The sequence below is a fragment of the Scyliorhinus torazame genome, chromosome 9 (genome assembly GCF_047496885.1).
Source record: "Scyliorhinus torazame isolate Kashiwa2021f chromosome 9, sScyTor2.1, whole genome shotgun sequence".
Lineage (NCBI taxonomy): Eukaryota > Metazoa > Chordata > Chondrichthyes > Carcharhiniformes > Scyliorhinidae > Scyliorhinus > Scyliorhinus torazame.
The window spans coordinates 267913356-267933461 of NC_092715.1; the positions used below are offsets into that span (position 1 = coordinate 267913356).

A 20106-nucleotide genomic window follows, 5' to 3' on the forward strand; every position below is an offset into this window, starting at 1 on the left:
GTTAAATCCACGCCGGCGGGAGAGGGTTGACAGCGGCGGGACTTCGGCCCATCGCGGGCCGGAGAATCGCCGGGGGTGGGCCCGCCGACCGGCGCGGTGCGATTCCCGCCCCCGCCGAATCTCTGGTGGCGGAGAATTCGGGACACGGCGGGGGCGCGATTCATGCCAGCCCCCGGCGATTCTCCGACCCGGTGGGGGGTCGGAGAATCCCGCCCCTGTTATTTCCCCCAAAATTAATGAATAAGTGAAACAGATTCCTGGTGACAGCAGTTAGCTCCATACTGAGTAACACCTTTATAAATTAAGCATTTGAATGGTACCAGCGATGAGGGATTTCAGTTATGTGAGGACACTGAAGAATCTGAGCTTGTTCTCCACAGAGCAAAAAAGGTTTTGGGGAGATTTAATAGAGGTATTCAAATTGGTGATGGATTTGATAAGAGTAAATCAGGGGAAATTGCTTCCAATGGCAGATAGATCAATTTCAGCTGTTTAAACCCTGAAGGATGTAATAGCAGAATATTTAGAAATACAAAATATAATCATATGATCATAGAACCCTTACAGTGTAATTTATCATGGCCAATCCACCTAACCTGCACATCTTTGGACTGTGGGAGGAAACCGGAGCACCCGGAGGAAACCCACGCACACACGAGGAGGATGTGCAGACTCCACACAGACAGTGACCCAGAGCCGGGATTGAACCTGGAACCTCAGCGCTGTGAGGCCGCAGTGCTAACCCACTGCGCCACCGTGCCGCCCTGGTATCCACAATCATTAACCAGATGTGATGGCACCTCGGGGAGTCTCGGAGGCCATTAGAGACCCCCGGGTAGCCGGGAACAGGGCAGGGTAGTCCCCTGGTACGCCCTCTGGCACCCGGGCACCTTGGCACTGCCAGGGGCCAGCCCTTGAGGGCCTTGCTCATTGGAGGGGCATTGAGGGAGGGGGTACCGGGGCCATCCCCCACAACCCAAAGATGTGCAGGGTAGGTGGATTGGCCACGCTAAATTGCCCCTTAATTGGAAAAAAAAAGAATTTTTGGGGAAAAAAGAAAGGATTTCACCATCGCCCATTGATTGACATTCGATGGGATTACCATCGCTGAATCCCCCACAATCAACATCCTGGGGGTTACCATAGATCAGAACTGAACTGGACAAGCCATATAGATACTGTGGCTACCAGGGCACGTCAAAGGCTAGGAATCCTACAGTGAGTAACTCACCTCCTGACCCCCCCAAAGCCTGCCCACCATCTACAAGGCACAAGTCAGGGGTTTCATAGATTATCATAGAATTTACAGAGCAGAAGGAGGCCATTCGGCCCATCGAGTCTGCACCGGCTCTTGGAAAGAGCACCCTACCCAAGGTCAACACCTCCACCCTATCCCCATAACCCAGTAACCCCACCCAACACTAAGTGGAATACTGTCCACTTGCCTGGATGAGTGCAGCTCCAACAACACTCAAGACGTTCGACACCATCCAGGATAAAGCAGCCCGCTTGATTGACATCTTAAACATTTACTTTCTCCAGCACTGGTGCACAGTGGCAGCCGCGTTCACCATCTGCAAGATGCACTGCGCCAGCACCGGCCAAACCAGCGGCCTCCACCATCTAATAGGACAAGGGCAGCAGATACCTGGGAACCCCGCCACCTGGAGGGTCCCCTCCAAGTCACTCACCAGCCTGACTTGGAAATATATCGCCGTTCCTTCACTGTCGCTGGGTCAACACCCTGGAACTCCCTCCCTAACAGCACCGTGGATGCACCTACTCCGCACGGAGTGCAGTGGTTCAAGGAGGCAGCTCCCCACCACCTGCTCAGGGGGCAATTAGGGACAGGCAGTAAGTGTTGGCCCAGCCAGCAACGTCCACATCCCGTGAATGAAAAGAAGCATCATAGAACATAGAACATAGAACATTACAGCGCAGTGCAGGCCCTTCGGCCCTCGATGTTGCGCCGATCAGGACAGGTGGCAAAAGGTTTGGTCGAAGCGATATGTTTGAAGTAACATCAGAGAGCAGGAATGAGAGGCAGAGAGGTCGGCAGAGGGAATTCCAGAGCTCGGACGCCAGGAAGCTGAAGGCAATGGAGTCATGGAAACTGGGTGCGTGCCGAAGGCGCGAATTGGAGAAGCAGAGATATTGCAGAAGGCTGTCCGTGAGGCCGGGGAAGGTTCTAGAGAAAGGGGGAGCACGGGGGGGGGGAGCCCAGGGACCGAGGAGGAATTTGAAAACCGCCATAGGGGCTGGTTTAGCACAGTGGGCTAAACAGCTGGCTTGTGAGGCAGAACAAGGCCAGCAGCGCGGGTTCAATTCCCGTACCGGCCTCCCCGAACAGGTGGCGACTAGGGGCTTTTCATTGAAGCCTACTTGTGACAATAAGCGATTATTATTATTATTATTGTATAAATCTCATCCCCGATCCAGATTAATGTATTTTCCAGGGACGGGGGGGGACGATAATCAGAAAAGTTGGAGGTGCTGAGGATGTCCTTTCATCAGGAGCCGTGAGGAGAAGAATGAAAGTAAATATAATGTTACAATTGGCGCTGGCTGCTTGTGGGAGGAGCAGAGTCAGGACGGGGTCACCAGAGATTCTAACAGATTAGTTAGTCCACCTCGGACTGCAGAGGCCAGTATCGGAGAGAGCCAGATACTCGGACACGGAGACCTGCGACACGGGCCAATCAGCTGTACAGGTGGCTCTCCTCAAGGGCAAAGGTAACAGTGACTATCGTCCACTCGTAAAAGCAAAAAGGAAACTTCTGAGAAATAACAATCGCTTCAGCAATTCGGTGGAGAGAGAAACAGAGTTTAGTTAAGGGCTCAGTTTAATGATCTTTGACTAGAGCTGGAAGATGTAAATGGTTAGGTACTAAGTACAGAGGCAAGGAAAGGGGGAGGGTGAAAGGGGAAGGAACTAAAGGGAGGGTCTGTGATAAGGTTTATTTATTTGTTCAGGGGGTGTGGGGGTCTCCGGCTGGACCGCCATTTGTTGCCCGTCCCTAATTGCCCCTGAACTGCGTGGTTTGCTCGGCCATTTTCAGAGGACATTTGAGAGTCGACCACGTTGCTGTGGGTCTGGAGTAAGGTGTGGGCCAGACCAGGTAAGGTCTGCAGATTTCCCTCCCTGAAGAGCGTCAGTGAACCGGAGGAGGAGGTGGAAGGCAGGAAAGGATAAATGATGCCGTGATGCAAAAGAGGCTGTCGGCGGAATACTTTCAGAGGGTTGTTCCAGCAGGAAAGGAGGGCGTTCGGCCCATCACATCTAAGCTGGCCCTCTCAAGGAGCAAGTCACCTAGTGCCACTCCCCCACCACACATGCCCCCGTAGCTTTGCGACAAGTACTGAAGCAAAAGGTGGATCTGGAGGAGGTGTAAATGGCAACAGCTGAACAGCAGAATTGGAGGGAAGCAGGACAAAGGAATGTCCCCATGACCTGGGGACGTGGCGGTGAAAGTGAGGGGGGGGGGGCGGGGATCTCAGGGGTGTGGACCTCCCCTGGCCAGGTGCCAAACATCAAATATTAACACTGAAACAAAGCTTTTTAATGATGCTTCGGTCAAAATTCATAAATTCCTTTCCTGCATCATAGATCCCAAGCAACTACCCTCACATCAGACCTTAGCTCAATCTCACACCCAGAACCACTGGGTGGCTACAGCAGAGAAGGAGGCCATTCATCCCTTTGTGTCCATGCTAGCTTTCTACAGGGGTAACTCAGCTAGTCTCACCCCCTCTAATTTTGCCCACAACGCAGTACTTCCACTTTCCGTCAGGTGTTTACCTCATTCCCGTTTCAAAGCCACAATCGAATCGGCCTCCACCACACTCACAGACAGTGCCATCCACATTCTGTCTACCCACCGCATCAAAAAAATCATCTTCCCTCATCTCGTCTTTGGCTCTTTTTGCCATTCACCTTGAATCCGTGTCCTCTGATCCGACCAATGGGAACAGTTTGTCTCAATCTACTTTGAATTGAACTCCCAACATCCTTCAGCCATTTGGAAGGAAGGACATCCGAGGTGGTTGCCCATCCTCTTCCTCACAGCCTTTACCTACTGAGGACCGTCTTGCAAATGGGCTGGAACCAATGCCAGAAAGCCCCTCCTACTCTTCATGATGTTATCCCCCGCCACCCCCTCCCAGACACCCAATCGGATACAGTAGCCCTCACAGGACGCCAATCCTGTAATCGGAGACGTTAATCTAGTCTGCATTCCTCTGGCTGTCTGGAGCGCCACTCGCGCATTATCTCTGGCACCTCTGAGCTGGTGGTCACCCCATTCAGTCACATGTCCCTCGCTGGACATTGGCCCCGTCTTCAGAGACCAGGGGCGGGATTCTCCGCAATTGGAGCGATGTCCGAAGACTGGCGCCAAAAACGGCGCAAATCAGTCCGGTATCGCGCCGCCCCAGCGGCCGAGCCCTAACCTTGAGGGGCTAGGCCCGCGCCGGACTGATTTCCGCCCCGCCAGCTGGCGGGAAAGGCCTTTGGTGCCCTGCCAGCTGACGCGGAAATGACTTTGCCTGGCGGCGCATGCGCGGGAGCGTCAGCGGCTGCTCACGGCATCCCCGCGCATGCGCAGTGGAGGGAGTCTCTTCCGCCTCCGCCATGGTGGAGACCGTGGCGAAGGCGGAAGGAAAAGAGTGCCCCCACGGTACAGGCCCGCCCGCGGATCGGTGAACCCCGATCGCGGGCCAGGCCACCGTGGGGGCACCCCCCATGACCAGATCGCCCCGCGCCCCCCCAGGACCCCGGAGCCCGCCCGCGCCGCCTTGTCCCGCCGGTAAGGTAGGTGGTTTAATCCACGGCGGCGGGACAGGCATTCTAGCAGCGGGACTTCGGCCCATCCGGGCCGGAGAATCGCGCGGGGCGGGGGGGGGGGGGGGGGGGGCCCGCCAACCGGCGCGGCGCGATTCCCACCCCCGCTGAATATCCGGTGCCGGAGAATTTGGCAACCAACGGTGGTGGGATTCATGCCAGCCCCTGGCGATTCTCCGACCCGGCAGGGGGTCGGTGAATCGCGCCCCAGGTTCCTGGCATTGTCTGAAAACGGTCACTTCTGACTGGGAGGCAGGAACATTACCCGCCGGCCAAAGACACCTTCTCACCGATTCCACTCTTGGGACAATGTTAATACATTCACAATCAGGAACGGAGGGAATGGAGGGGCAGATGAGGATTTTGGAACCTGGACCATGCGTAGTCAGCTGTTCTTTTCTAATGATTGCAGCTCCTGTCTCTGCCGAAGGACGTTTTAAATATCAACAAGCTGAATGCACGAAAATCGCAGAGGAGGAAAAGATCACTTGCCTGATTAAGCCAATTCTTTTCACAAACCCCTTGTATTACCACACATTTCCCCCTCACTTAATTTCCTCAATCGAACGTAAAATCTCCAAAGAGTTTCTGAAATCTAATAACGGCTATCAAACCAGAACTCCAGGGTGTCAGGATATCCAGATCAGCATATCACGGTGCAATCACACACACACTGATGGACATGCAGTAGGACCAACCAACGCGCACACAACATCGCAGCCAATCACCAGTGAGAGCATACGCACTATAAAAACAGGGGACACTACAGTTCCCGCTCATTCCAGCAGCAGCCAGCTCAGAGCACCGAGCTCAGAGCCTGCCACTCAGACATTCACCATGTGCTGAGTGCCTCACCCAGATAGTGATAGGACAGGGTCCACAGATTAGCTGGTAATGCACGTACCCAAGTTAGCAGTGTGCTGTTATAGTTAAGTAGTAAATAAAATTGAGTTACACCATCTCCAGCTGTGTTGGATCGTTTGTACACCAGAACACCCAACACGACATGATACCAGAAGTGGACGCAAGCCAGCGCCTGTGAGACCTACCTGCAACGTATCAGCAATCCGCCGTCCTGCGCCATGGAGAACATCAACCCGCCGCCGCCGCAACACCCAACACGACACAGAGCAGCACGGTAGCACAGTGGTTAGCACTGTTGCTTCACAGCTCCAGGGTCCCAGGTTCGATTCCGGCTTGGGTCACTGTCCGTGCGGAGTCTGCACGTTCTCCCCGTGTCTGCGTGGGTTTCCTCCAGGTGCTCCGGTTTCCTGCCACAGTCCAAAGATGTGCAGGTTAGGTGGACTGGCCATGCTAAATTGCCCTTAGTGTCCAAAATGGTTAGGTGGGGTTACTGGGTTACGGGGATAGGATGAAGGCGTGGGCTTGAGTGCAGACTCGATGGGCCGAATGGACTCTTTCTGCACTGTAAATTCTGTGATTCTATGATTCCAGAAATATAGTGCAACATTACAATCTACATTATTTCACCCTAGCTGGTTACTGCCTAGACCTGACAACACTATCCGATTACAGCTGGAGGCTACTGTTAATGCTTGGCTATTGTGACAGACTGGAGTTCATCTCGTTTGGAATCACAAGATTGCCGCCTGAATTTATACATTTCTTACTTTATTCTTTCATTACCTAACGTATAGTTACGTTTTCCAAAGGAGCTGGCTGCAACGAAAAACAGAAAGTACTGGACCATCTCAGTAGCTCTGACAGCGTCTGTGGAGAGAGAAGGGAGCTGACGTTTCGAGTCTGGATGGCCCTTTGTCAGAGCTGGAGAGAACGGGAACTGGGGTCAGATTTATACTGTAGTGGGGAGGGCGGGGAGCAGTGGGGCTGGACAGAGGGCCACGATAGGTGGAGATTGACAAAGATCTCGTGGACAGAAAGACAAAGGGGATGTCAATGGGGGTGATTAAGGCTGAGAAGGGGCTGATAGCGGCACATCAAGAGATTAGAATGTGTGAATGGCAGAACGAAGGTGAGCAGTGTGTCAAAGGGCAACGAGGAACAGGGAACTGAAGGCCCAAGTGGGGGAGGGGCGGGGAGGACAATAGTGAAGGAAAAACGGATCGATGGAAGAAATGAAAATGAATTGATAGAAATACCAATGGGGTGAAGGTGGAGGAGAGAGTTCACAGTCTGAAGTTGTTGAACTCAATGTTAAGTGCGGAAGGCTGCAACGTGCCTAATCGGAAGGTGAGCTGCTGTTCCTCCAGTTTGTCCTGGGCTTCACTGGAACATTGCAGCAGGCCCAGGACGGACATGTGGACGTGAGAGCAGGACGGGGAGTTGAAATGGCAGCGACAGGAAGGTCTGGGTCCTGCTTGCGGACGGACCGGAGGTGTTCTGCAAAGCGGTCACCCACTCTGCGTTTAGTCTCTCCAATGCAGAGTAGGCCGCACTGGGAGCAGCGAATTCAATAGACCAGATTGAAGGAGGTGCACGTGAAGCGCTGCCTCAGTTCCTGACTGCGTCAGACGAGGTCCACCTCTTTATAGAGAACATTTGGTCTGTGTGATTGCCTGGACTGCGCTTGATCTGCTGAGGAGGTCAGAGAGGAACGTTCCAGAATATTGTGTTCATTGGCGCTGGGTCTTTCTCTCTGGAATTTCCATCTCCCAGGGAGAAACCAGGAATGGGCAAGGAATGCTGGCCTAGCCAGCGAAGCCCACATCCCGTCAATGATTTAAAAAATGGAGACAACATGATTGTTGTTGGGAGGGAGAGACTTGTGAAGAAGTTTATCGCCATGATCTTTAAGTCATTGTGAGTGTGGACAGGCTGGATAGACCTCCCCCTGATACATGATACCCTTCGGGTTGAGAAGGCCTCTTTGGAAGGCGCTCCGACATTAACCCTTTCTCTCTCCCCAGTTGCTGCCAGGCTTGCTGAGTAATTTCCAGAATTTTCTGTTCTTAATTCAGATCTCCGGCATCAGCAGGGATTTGATAGGGCTGCTCAAAATCATGAACAGCTTTGATGCAGTAAATACGGAGGCTGGAGAGGTGGAAAACAGAGGGCAGAGATCTACATAGAACATACAAAGCAGAAGGAGGCCATTCGGCCCATCGAGTCTGCACCGACCCACTTAAGCCCTCACTTTCACCCTATCCCCGTAACCCAATAACCCACCCTAACGTTTTTGGTCACTAAGGGCAATTTATCATGGCCAATCCACCTAACCTACACATCTTTGGACTGTGGGAGGAAACCGGAGCACCCGGAGGAAACCCACGCAGACACGGGGAGAATGTGCAGACCTCGCACAGACAGTGATCCAACGGGGAATCAAACCTGGGACCCTGGCGCTGTGAAGCCACAGTGCTAGCCACTTGTGCTACCGTGCTGCCCATAAAGATCTAAGATATTTGACAAAAGAATGAGAAGTGGTATCAAGTGGTTATGATGTGGGATACACTGCCTGAAGGATAACGAAAACAGATTCGTTCGGAACACTCAAGAGGAAATCAAACAGTTACTTGAAGGGGACAAAGTTGCTGAACTATGGAAAAAGATTGTGGGTTGGCTGAAGGGGGCAAATAAGATAGACCGACCAAGGAAGCAGCACTGACACAATATGCTGCATGGCCTCCTTCTGTGTTATGTTACTCTGTGATTCTGCATGTATGCTGAAAATACCTCACCATTACCACTCTGGACACCCCCAGTGTATCGAAATGATCAGACGGTTTATCTGACATCCTGCACTGGAAGAGGAGAAAGTTCCGCAACTAAACATTGGGAAGTGATTGTCTTTGGTGCCTTCTCCAAACTACGTTGCCTGGAAACAGACTCAAGACCTCTCCTGTTAACTGCCCGAGGCTGCTTAGACTGTTTGCAATTTTGACCTCGAGATGAGTTTTAAGCCACAGATCCTCATCGTCGGGCGGACTGCCCATTCCCAGCTCGGTAACATTGTTATCTCTGCCTCCGCCTCAGCGGATCGCTCATCCCACTGTTGTCGTGTTGGGTGTTCCGCTATACAGACGAACCAACACGGTTGCAGATGGTACAACTCTGTTTTATTACTATCAATAACAACATTCGTAAACTTATGACTGTGGTTCGTTCTTTACCCTTTAACCTGTGGACCCAGCCCTAACACTATCTTAGAGAGGCACTCAGCACATGGTGAATGTCTGAGTGGCTTGCTGTGAGCTCTGTGCCCTGAGCTGTCTCCTGCTGGAATGAGCGGGAACTGTGGTGTTCCCCGTTTTATAGTGTGTATGCTCTTGCTTGTGATTGGCTGCGATGTTGCGTGTGTGTTGATTGGTCCGTTGATCTGTCCATCAGTGTGTGTGTGTGTTTGCACCATGATGTTTATCTGAATATCATGACAACAAAGAACAAAGAACAAAGAAATGTACAGCACAGGAACAGGCCCTTCGGCCCTCCAAGCCCGTGCCGACCATGCTGCCCGACTAAACTACAATCTTCTACACTTCCTGGGTCCGTATCCCTCTATTCCCATCCGTATGCCTTCTTGACTACCTTCTCCACCTGTGTTGCCCCTTTCAGTGACCTGTGGACCTGTACACCTAGATCTCTCTGACTTTCAATACTCTTGAGGGTTCTACCATTCACTGTATATTCCCTACCTGCATTAGACCTTCCAAAATGCATTACCTCACATTTGTCCGGATTAAACTCCATCTGCCATCTCTCTGCCCAAGTCTCCAAACAATCTAAATCCTGCTGTATCCTCTGACAGTCCTCATCGCTATCCGCAATTCCACCAACCTTTGTGTCATCTGCAAACTTATTAATCAGACCAGGTACATTTTCCTCCAAATCATTTATATATACTACAAACAGCAAAGGTCCCAGCACTGATCCCTGCGGAACACCACTGGTCACAGCCCTCCAATTAGAAAAGCACCCTTCCATTGCTACTCTCTGCCTTCTATGACCTAGCCAGTTCTGTATCCACCTTGCCAGCTCACCCCTGATCCTGTGTGACTTCACCTTTTGTACTAGTCTACCATGAGGGACCTTGTCAAAGGCCTTACTGAAGTTCATATAGACAACATCCACTGCCCTACCTGCATCAATCATCTTAGTGACCTCCTCGAAAAACTCGATCAAGTTAGTGAGACACAACCTCCCCTTCACAAAACCATGCTGCCTCTCACTAATACGTCCATTTGCTTCCAAATGGGAGTAGATCCTGTCTCGAAGAATTCTCTCCAGTAATTTCCCTACCACTGAAATAAGGCTCAGCGGCCTGTAGTTCCCTGGATTATCCTTGCTACCCTTCTTAAACAGAGGATCAACATTGGCTATTCTCCAGTCCTCCGGGGACATCCCCCCTTTTTTACAAGAATATGAGCCTATGTGGTAATAAATATAGATGTGTACTGAGTGCAGCTGAATGTGTGTGTGCAATATCTACAACATGTACATGAGGCTAAACTATATACATTGGAAGGTGTCAGGTGCAACATAGCAACGAGGTTGTACCATAAACAAAACAAGTGTAATCATCAAACATCAAAAACGAACTCCTGTAACGACAGAAAGAGAAACATATTAACATTGTGGCATAACACTTTAGTGAGTCCAATGTTCAAACAGGCTCATAAATCCAGCCTAGTACGTGGGCGACGAATTTGGGTTGACCGCCACAAGGGTGGGTCAGGATCCACCGGCTGAGGAATGGGCCTGGCCACGGGCGATAGAGGAATAGGCAGAGTGGCAGGAAGCTCCACGAAGTCGACATCAGGGACAACAGGAGGGCGTGGCACCGGTGTATGATTACGTAGCGAGCGCGGAAGCAGGCAAAGAGCCCGGCGATTACGCCGGCGAATGGAGCCATCAGGCATATGAACCAGGAACGAGCGGGGAACCACGGGTTGGAGAACTTCGGCAGTTGCCGACCAGCCACCCTCTGGTAGGTGGATGCGGACGTTGTCTCCAGGCGCCAAGGCAGGAAGATCAGTTGCCCGAGTGTCATGTGCCACCTTCTGCTAGGCACGCCGCTGTCGCATCCTTTGCAGTACTGGAGCATGGTCGGGTGTAGGAACAAGAATGGATGGCACAGTGGTCCTGAGGGCGCGACCCATCAACAGCTGAGCTGGTGAGAGGCCAGTGGATAGTGGGGCCGAGCGATAGGCCAGCAGGGCTAAGCAGAAATCCGATCCGGCATCAGCAGCCTTGCAGAGGAGCCGCTTGACGATATGAACGCCCTTTTCCGCCTTGCCATTTGACTGGGGATGCAGAGGGCTGGACGTCACGTGTGTGAAGCCATATGAAGCAGCAAAAGAAGACCATTCTTGGCTCGCAAAACAGGGCCCATTGTCCGACATGACGGTAAGCGGAATGCCATGGCGAGCGAAGGTTTCCTTGCATGCCCTGATGACAGCTGATGATGTCAAGTCGTGCAGGCGTATGACCTCTGGATAATACAAAAAATAGTCAATTATGATGACGTAGTCCCTGCCGAGCGCATGAAAAAGGTCCACACCCACCTTCGCCCAGGGGGACGTTACCAACTCATGGGTCTGAAGCGTTTCGGAGGGTTACGCCGGCTGAAACCTTTGGCAGGTGGAGCAGTTGAGCACTGTGTTGGCAATGTCGTCGCTGATGCCCGGCCAGTACACCGCTTCTCGGGCCCTCCGCCTGCACTTCTCAACCCCGAGATGGCCTTCGTGTAATTGTTCGAGGACCAGCCTGTGCATGCTGTGTGGGATCACAATCCAGTCCAACATTAGGTGGACACCATCAATGACGGCCAAGTCGTCTCGGACATTGTAGAATTGTGGGCACTGCCTTTGAGCCACCCTCCCGTCATGTGGCGCATCACACGTTGTAGAAGGGGGTCAGCCGCAGTCTCCCGGCGAATACGGGCCAGACTTGAATCATCAGCTGGCAGATTGGCCGATGTGAAGGTTACATGTGCTTCGACCTGACATACGAACCCCTCCGAATCGGTGCTCACTGCTCTGGACAGGGCATCCGCGATGATGAGGTCCTTTCCCGGGGTGTAGACCAGTTGGAAGTCGTACCTCCGGAGCTTGAGCAGGATGTGCTGGAGGCGAGGGGTTATCTCATTGAGGTCCTTTTGTATGATGCTGACCAGGGGGCGATGGTCGGTTTCCACGGTGAACTGGGGGAGACCGTACACGTAGTCGTGGAACTTATCAAACCGGTTAACAAACCCAGGCACTCCTTCTCGATCTGCGCATAGCGCTGTTCTTGTGGGGGTCATGGCCCGCGAGGCATAGGCGACCGGGGCCCATGATGCAGTGTCATCCCGTTGCAGGAGTACCGCCCCAATGCCGGACTGGCTGGCATCAGTCGAGATCTTTGTATCTCGAGTAGTGTCGAAGAACGCCAATACCGGGGCGGGGGTGAGCTTAATCTTGAGCTCCTCCCATTCCTTCTGGTGTGCGGGCAGCCACTGGAACTCCGTGGTCTTCTTCACTAGGTGGCGAAGAGCCGTTGTGTGGGAGGCAAGGTTGGGAATGAACTTCCCCAGGAAGTTGACCATCCCGAGAAAGCGTAGCACTGCCTTCTTGTCTGCCGGCTGCGGCATGGCTGTAATAGCTGTCACTTTGTCTGCATCCGGACGCACCCCTGACCGGGATATGTGGTCCCCCAGGAACTTTAGCTGAGTTTGGCCAAAAGAACACTTGGCTCGGTTGAGGCGCAGGCCGTGTTCTCGTATCCGAGCAAAGACGCGCTGGAGACGACTGATGTGCTCCTGTGGTGTGGTGGACCAGATGATGATGTCGTCAACATAGACACACACCCCTTCGATGCCCTCCATCATCTGCTCCATGATCCTATGAAAGACCTCGGATGCCGAGATGATGTCAAACGGCATTCTGTTGTAGCAGTATCTGCCAAAGGGAGTGTTGAAAGTACACAGCTTCCTGCTGGACTGATCCAGCTGAATCTGCCAAAAGCCCTTTGAGGCATCAAGCTTTGTAAAAATTTTAGCCCGGGCCATTTCGCTCGTGATCTCTTCCCGTTTGGGTATGGGGTAGTGTTCCCTCATGATGTTATTGTTCAGATCTTTCGGGTCGATGCAGATCCGGAGTTCGCCAGAGGGCTTCTTAACACACACCATGGAGCTGACCCATGGCGTGGGCTCCGTGACCCGAGAAAGCACCCCTTGGTCCTGGAGATCCTGCAGCTGCTGCTTGAGGCGGTCTTTGAGTGGTGCTGGGACTCTACGAGGTGCGTGAATGACCGGGGTGGCGTCCGGTTTGAGCCGTATTCTGTAAGTGTAGGGCAGTGTGCCCATGCCCTCGAAAGCCTCCTGGTTGTGGGCGAGGAGCGAGTGGAGCTGTGCCCTAAATTCTGCATCCGGGAAGTCGAACGTGCCTTCTGGAGACAGAATGTGTAACCGCTGAACGAGGTGGAGGACCTTGCACGCCTGTGCGCCTAGCAGGGAGTCCTGCGAGGATCCAACTATCTCAAAGGACAGTGTGGCTGTGTGTGAATTGTGTGCAACCTCGAGCTGGCAGGACCCCATGGCCGGGATAACATTTCCGTTGTAATCGACCAACTGACAGCGGGATGGCCGAATCGGTGGTTTGACCTTCAAGGTGTAGAAGGCTGACCATGCAATGAGATTGGCGAAGGCACCAGTGTCTAAACGGAATGTGATTGGTGATCGGTTGACCGTTAGGGTGGCACACCATTCATCGCCCGGATTAACGCTGTTCACTGGCATCGGCTGGTGGGTCCTACTTGGGGACATCCGGTTCCTGTCAATGACTGCAACACGGAAGGCTTCCCGGTCGTCGGTATCACCGGTCTGTACATCTTCCGGGTATGACTCGGTGTATGGAGGCTGAATGGTCCGCACGTCCCTGCGAGGCTGGCGGAATTGGGGAACATTGGCAGGTTGAGCTGCTCGACAGCAGGCAGCGTAGTGGCCCATCTTGCCACAGCGGAGGCATTGTCGATTCTTTGCTGGACTTTGCAGCTTTAAATGTGCGGATCCACAGTTGCTGCACATCGTGACGTCATGGCGTTCGTTGCACCACCGCGCATGCGCAGTTCGGTCCTGCGTAGAGCGCGCCTGCACGTCACGTCCCTCTGCGTCGACGTCTCTTTTGGCGCGTACAAGCGCGGGAGGCCGCGGAAAGCGCGCGAAATGGCCGCCCTCGTCCGGGCCGTGGGCTCAATCGACTGGACCTGCTCGGCCTCGTAGGACCCCTGCCGTGCCGATTCGGCCGCCTGGAATTGGGAGTAGCGGCTGGTCGCGTTTTCATGGAGGACGCAGGCTTCGATGGCTGTGGCTAAGGTGAGGCTCTTAATTTTGAAGAGCTGCTGGCGTAGGGTGCCCGAGGTGACCTCAAAAACTATCTGGTCCCGAATCATGGAATCGGAGGTGGCCTCATGACCGCAGGACTGCGCGAGGATACGGAGGTGTGTCAGGAAAGATTGAAAAGGCACATCCTTACCCTGCAGGCGCTGCTGGAAGAGGTGCCTCTCGATGCTCTCATTTACCTCGACGCTGAAGTGTTGCTCGAGTTTAAGAAGGACCGTCTTGTACTTCGTCTTGTCCTCTCCTTCCGCGAATGCCAGGGAGTTGTAGATGTGGATGGCGTGTTGCCCTGCCGTGGAGAGGAGGAGAGCGATTTTTCTGGTATCCGAAGCATTCTCCCTTTCTGTGGCTTCTAGGAAGAGCTGGAAGCGCTGTTTAAACAGCTTCCAGTTGACGCCGAGGTTTCCAGCGATTTGGAGCGGCTGCGGCGGGCTGATGGTGTCCATGGCGCAGGATAGCGGATCCCTGAAGATGTGCAGGTAGGTCTCACAGTTGCTGGGTTCCAATCCTGGTACTATGTCGTGTTGGGTGCTCTGCTACTCAGACGAACCAACATGGTTGCAGTTGGTACAACTCTGTTTTATTACTATCAATAACAACATCTGTAAACTTATGGTTTGTTCTTTACCCTTTAACCTGTGGACCCAGCCCTAACACTATCTTGGAGAAGCACTCAGCACATGGTGTATGTCTGAGTGGCACGCTGTGAGCTCTGAGCCCTGAGCTGTCTCCTGCTGGAATGAGTGGGAAGTGTTGTGTTCCCTGTTTTATAGTGCGTGTGCCCTTGCCTGTGATTGGCTGTGATGTTGTGTGTGTGTTGATTGGTCCGTTGATCTGTCCATCAGTGTCTGTGTGTGTTTGCACCATGATGTTTATCTGAATATCATGACAACTGTTTCCTCCAGATTTGATTATTCCAGCGGGCAGCCCCCCCCCCCCCCCCCCCCCCCCCCATAAACTACACCCTAACTCTGCTGCCTGGGCATTGACACACTCCGAGTCCTGTCAACACCCCGTCCTCCCTGATCTACACCTGCCTCCCCGTTCAGCAGCCACTCGATTTGACAATTTTCACCCTTGCTTCCAAACACCTCCAAGACCTCCTCTTTCTCACTCCCCCTCTGTAACCTTCTCCAGCTCCCCCCCTCCCCAGCCCTCCACAACCTTTCCCATGACCCTCCAAGGTGTTTCCACTCCTTGGCATTCCGGCCTCTTCAACATTCCTGATTTTAATCACTCTGCCATTAAGGACACAACTTCAGCCTCCTGGATCCTAATCTTTTCAATTCCCTCCCTAAACCTCGCTCTTTCTTCAAGACGTTCCTTACAAGTTAGCTCTTTGACCAGGTTTGTGGTTACCAATATCTCCCCTACGTGGTTTGATGCCAAATTGTGTTTTGAGTTACCCCCATGATGGGAGGTTTTAATACGTTAGATGCAAGTTGTTGCTATAAAAACAGAAATACAAGTTGTCACTGGTGTTGGATAATTCTATGTGCAAAGACTTAAACGAAATAAACCGGCCATTGTGAAAATGAACAGTATTTTTTTGCTCAAGGTTACCAGGGTCAGGGTGTCTGCAGGCAACTCAATCTGGTAACTGATCAGGTAGGGAGCGACCAACAGTTGTCCTTCGTGGCTCAACCCCAGAAAAGACCTTCACGGAATGAGTGCCGTCTGGAGTCAGGACTGAGATACAGTCGGGCTGACCCTACAATCCGGCAGAACGTTGTACCTGGCCCTCTGGTCCCTCTATCGTGGTCTTTGGCCGCGTAGTGCGGAAGGGGCAGCTGGGGGGGGGGGGGTGGGGGGGGTGGCCATTCACGGGCCTGCTAGTTGGACACGGCCTGCCAGGTGGGGATGCCAGTCTGGCTGCCTGCCTCTTCTCCGCAGTCTTCAACCCACCCAGTCTTTCGAACTCTGTTCCTCAAAATGTGGCGGAAGTGGAGTCTTTGAACGTTTTCAAGGCAGCGGTGGACAGATTCTCGATAAGCGTGGGGGGGGTGGGGGGCTACCGGGTGTGGAATCGATGTCTCAATCAGTTCAGACCAATAAGACATGATCATACTGAATGACCAATTCCTGGTCCTAATTCGTATGCTCGGTTTGTGAGCCTGGAGACAGAATGCAAGGTGTCCATTGCTTCCCCCAGGGGTTTTCTGTGACCAACGCCACCCCAGGGTCGAGGGGAGGCTGTACAACAACAACCTGCATGAGGTACCCTCAATAATGACGCTTAGAGATTAAACTGTAAAGAAGGCTTTATTAGACTAATAACTATGCTAGAACTAGAGACGAGAGCTGACTGTTACAGCCCATGAGGCAGCCCTTTATGTATGGCTCCCAGATGGGCGGAGCCAGAGGCGGAGTCCCCAGGGTTCCAAGCCCGGTCTTAAAGGGGACATCACCTTACAGTAACCGTACATCACATTCACCCCCTGTTTAAAAAGGAGTCCGGCGGGGGTGAAGTGCCATCACAGGTCCATCCGTCTCGGTGGCCGGATCGTCCTCCTCGACCTCCTCAATTTGGGCGGTGGTGCGGCGGGCACGGTTGAGGGCACATCCGGGAGCACAGCGGTCAGAGCTTCGGTCCGGGTCGGAGCAGAGGAACTAGGCAGGGCCAGGGGTAGCGGAGCCGGCACCGGCGGGGCGTGTAAAGGGGGGGCGCGGTAGGTGCTCACCAACGGGTGGTAGGGCCGGAAGGGGGTGTGTTGTAGGGGGCGACGGGTCCTGCAGGGGAGCGGCGCGGTAAGGGGCGTCTGTGGTGGAGGATCCAGCGGGTGCCAGATCCCGGAGGGAAACCGTATCTTGCCTGCCGTCGGAGTACTCCACATAGGTGTAACTGGGGTTGGCGTGGAGCAGTCAGACCTTTTCAACTCGGGGGTCCGTTTTATGGCTCCTCGCGTGCCTTCGGAGAAGAACAGGTCCCGGAGCCATCAGCCAAGGTGGAAGCGAGACCCCGGAGGTAGCCTTCCTGGGGAAGAGAAACAATCGGTTGTGAGGGGTCTCATTCGTGGCCGTGCCGAGGAGTGACCTAATGGAGTGTAGGGCATCGGGTAGGACCTCCTGCCAGCGGGTGGTGGGGAGATTTCTCGACCGCAGGGCCAGAAGGACAGCCTTCCACACTGTCGTATTCTCCCTCTCCACCTGCCCATTTCCCCGCGGGTTATAACTTGTCGTTCTGCTCGAGGCGATGCCTTTGCTGAGCAGATACTGGCGCAGTTCATCGCTCATGAACGATGTACCCCGGTCGCTGTGGATATCAGCGGGGAAACCGAACAGTGTGAAGATGCTGTGCAGTGCCTTAATCACCGTGGCTGAGGTCATGTCGGGGCAGGGAATGGCGAATGGGAAACGGGAGAACTCATCGATCACGGTGAGGAAATAGGCATAACGATTGGTGGACGGGAGGGGCCCCTTGAAGTCCACGCTCAGTCGCTCAAAGGGGCCCGAGGCCTTCACAAGCCAAACCTTGTCTGGCCGGTAGAAGTGCAGTTTGCACTCCGCACAGACTTGGCAGGCCCTGACCATGGCCTTGACCTCCTTGGTTGAGTAAGGTAGGTTGTGGGACTTGATGAAATGGACGAGCCGGGTAACCCCCGGGTGGCAGAGGTCATTGTGGATGGCTTGCAGGCGGTCCTCCTGCGCGTTGGCGCATGTGCCGCGGGACAGGGCATCTGGGGGCTCGTTGAGCTCCCCTGGACGATACTTGATATCGTACGTGTAGGTGGAGAGTTCGATCCTCTACCTCAACATTTTATCGTTTTTTATTTTGCCCCGTTGAGTGTTATCGAACATATAGGCGACCGACCGTTGGTCGGTGACGAGGGTAAACCTCCTACCGGCGAGGTAGTGTCTCCAGCGCCGTACAGCCTCCACAATGGCTTGTGCCTCCTTTTCGACTGCAGAGTGTTGAATCTCGGAGGCGGTGAGGGTTCGGGAGAAGAACGCTACTGGTCTGCCTCCTTGATTGAGGGTAGCAGCCAGGGCGATGTCTGATGCATCGCTCTCTACCTAGAAAGGGATGGTTTTGTCCACCGCGTGCATAGCGGCCTTGATGATGTCGGCCTTGATGCAGTTGAAGGCCAATTGAGCCTCAGCCGAGAGGGGAAAAATGGTGGTCTTTATGAGTGGGCGGGCTTTGTCCGCATACTTGGGGACCCACTGGGCGTAATAGGAGAAAAGCCCCAAGCACCGTTTGAGGGCCTTGAGGCTGCGGGGGAGTGGGAGTTCCTTAAGGGGGTGCATGCGGTCGGGGTCGGGACCTAGGACCCCGTCTTCCACGACATAGCCGAGGATGGCCAGCCAGGTGGTGTGGAAAATGCATTTGCCCTCGTTATAGGTCAGGTTAAGGGCTCGGGCGGTCTGGAGGAACTTTTTGAGGTTAGCGTCATGGTCCTGCTGATCATGGCCGCAGATGGTGACATTGTCCAAGTACTAGTTTAGTCTAATAAATTGAGGTACCCTCAATAATGACACTTAGAGATTAAACTGTAAAGAAGGCTTTATTAGGCTAATAACTATACTACAGCTAGAGACGAGAGCTGACTGTCACAGACCAAGAGGCAGCCCTTTAAATATGGCTCCCAGATGGGCGGAGCCAGAGGCGGAGTCCCCAGGGTTCCAAGCCCGGTCTTAAAGGGGACATCACCTTACATGATGATAAGGCAGTAACCGTTCATCACACTGCATTCATATGGCATTCATTTAACCTCCTCAAATATTCCAAGTTGCTTCGTAGGCGTGATAACGCAGCACCGAAATAAATGAGGAGGTAGGTTTCAGAGAGGTTTTACGAGCATAAGAAACACGAGCCTGAGCGAGCCATTCAGCCCCTCGAACATTCTCCGCCATTCAACATGGTCGTGGCTCAACGTCTCCCTCAGCCCCACCTTCCTACCTTATCCCCCTATCCCTTAGTAATCGAAAAGAGGAGAGGGGCAAAAGGTTTATGGGGGAACCCTAGCTTTTGAGGCTCAACAACAATAACATCATCGTTACTTCATTTTCTGATTTTCTAAAGGTCTATTTCCTTATTAACTGCACCAGTTGAAAAGGGAGCGCTGTCTGTTTGTGCTTCGTTAGATGACACGGGAGTAACCCCATTGCCTGGTTATGGTATTATTTAGATAAGACGAGACAGGATCAGGGGCTGGCGCAATAAGCCTGGCTGTTTTTGCATAGGGTACAGCAGGTGCACGCTGTGCCTGAGCTAACAATCTGTGCTACGGCAGGCACTGGGTGTCATTCCTCATTCATATGTATGCTGCCATTGTGTCTCGTGTTCTGCTCTTGATTGATGCTTTAGCAGCCCCAAGCTGCCTGACCCCAGGATTTAATGTAACAAACCTGTCTCGGCATCTTCGAGTTCACTTGGAAACTGTCCTTCTGGGCGAGTGCAGCAGGAGAGGAACCTTCAGCACCTCGAGCACGTTCTGATTCATCAAACCTCAGTTTAATGTATGCTGGAAAGGGCGAGGAATCTTAAAACAAACTCAGAGGTTAATCTCAGCACGCAATTTAATGTACCAGTGAAAATTAAGTACTGAAGTGGGCGTCAGAGTAGGATGTCCATAGTTCAGCATTAACTGATAGTAAATTGGTAATCTCACCTCGCAGAGCCTACTGGAATATCGGGTTCGTGGCGCTAGCTGCAACCTGACTGCAATGGCGATGCTGCGGCTGCAATGGTGGCACTAGCTGCAACCTGACTGCAATGGCGATGTTACTGCTGCAACAGCGGCACTAGCTGCAATCTGACTGCAATGGCGATGTTACGGCTGCAACAGCGGCACTCACTGCAATCTGACTGCATTGGCAATGTTGCGGCTGCAACAGCGGCACTAGCTGCAATCTGACTGCCATGGCGATGTTGCGGCTGCAGTGGCGATGTTGCAGCTGTAATGGCGATGTTGCAGCTGCAATGGCGATGTTGCGGCTGCAATGGCGATGTTACGGCTGCAATGGCGAT

At 53.2% G+C, this 20106-nt stretch overlaps 1 long non-coding RNA gene across 1 annotated transcript; it reads right to left on the reverse strand.

The window, feature by feature from the left end:
* Positions 1-16378: 16378 nt before the first annotated feature.
* LOC140430107 (uncharacterized) lies at positions 16379-19798 on the reverse strand. Its single transcript, XR_011949331.1, has 2 exons — positions 19485-19798; positions 16379-17109 (listed from the first exon to the last, which is right to left on the reverse strand). It is a non-coding gene; the product is annotated as an uncharacterized lncRNA (long non-coding RNA).
* Between the last annotated feature and the right edge of the window lie 308 nt (positions 19799-20106).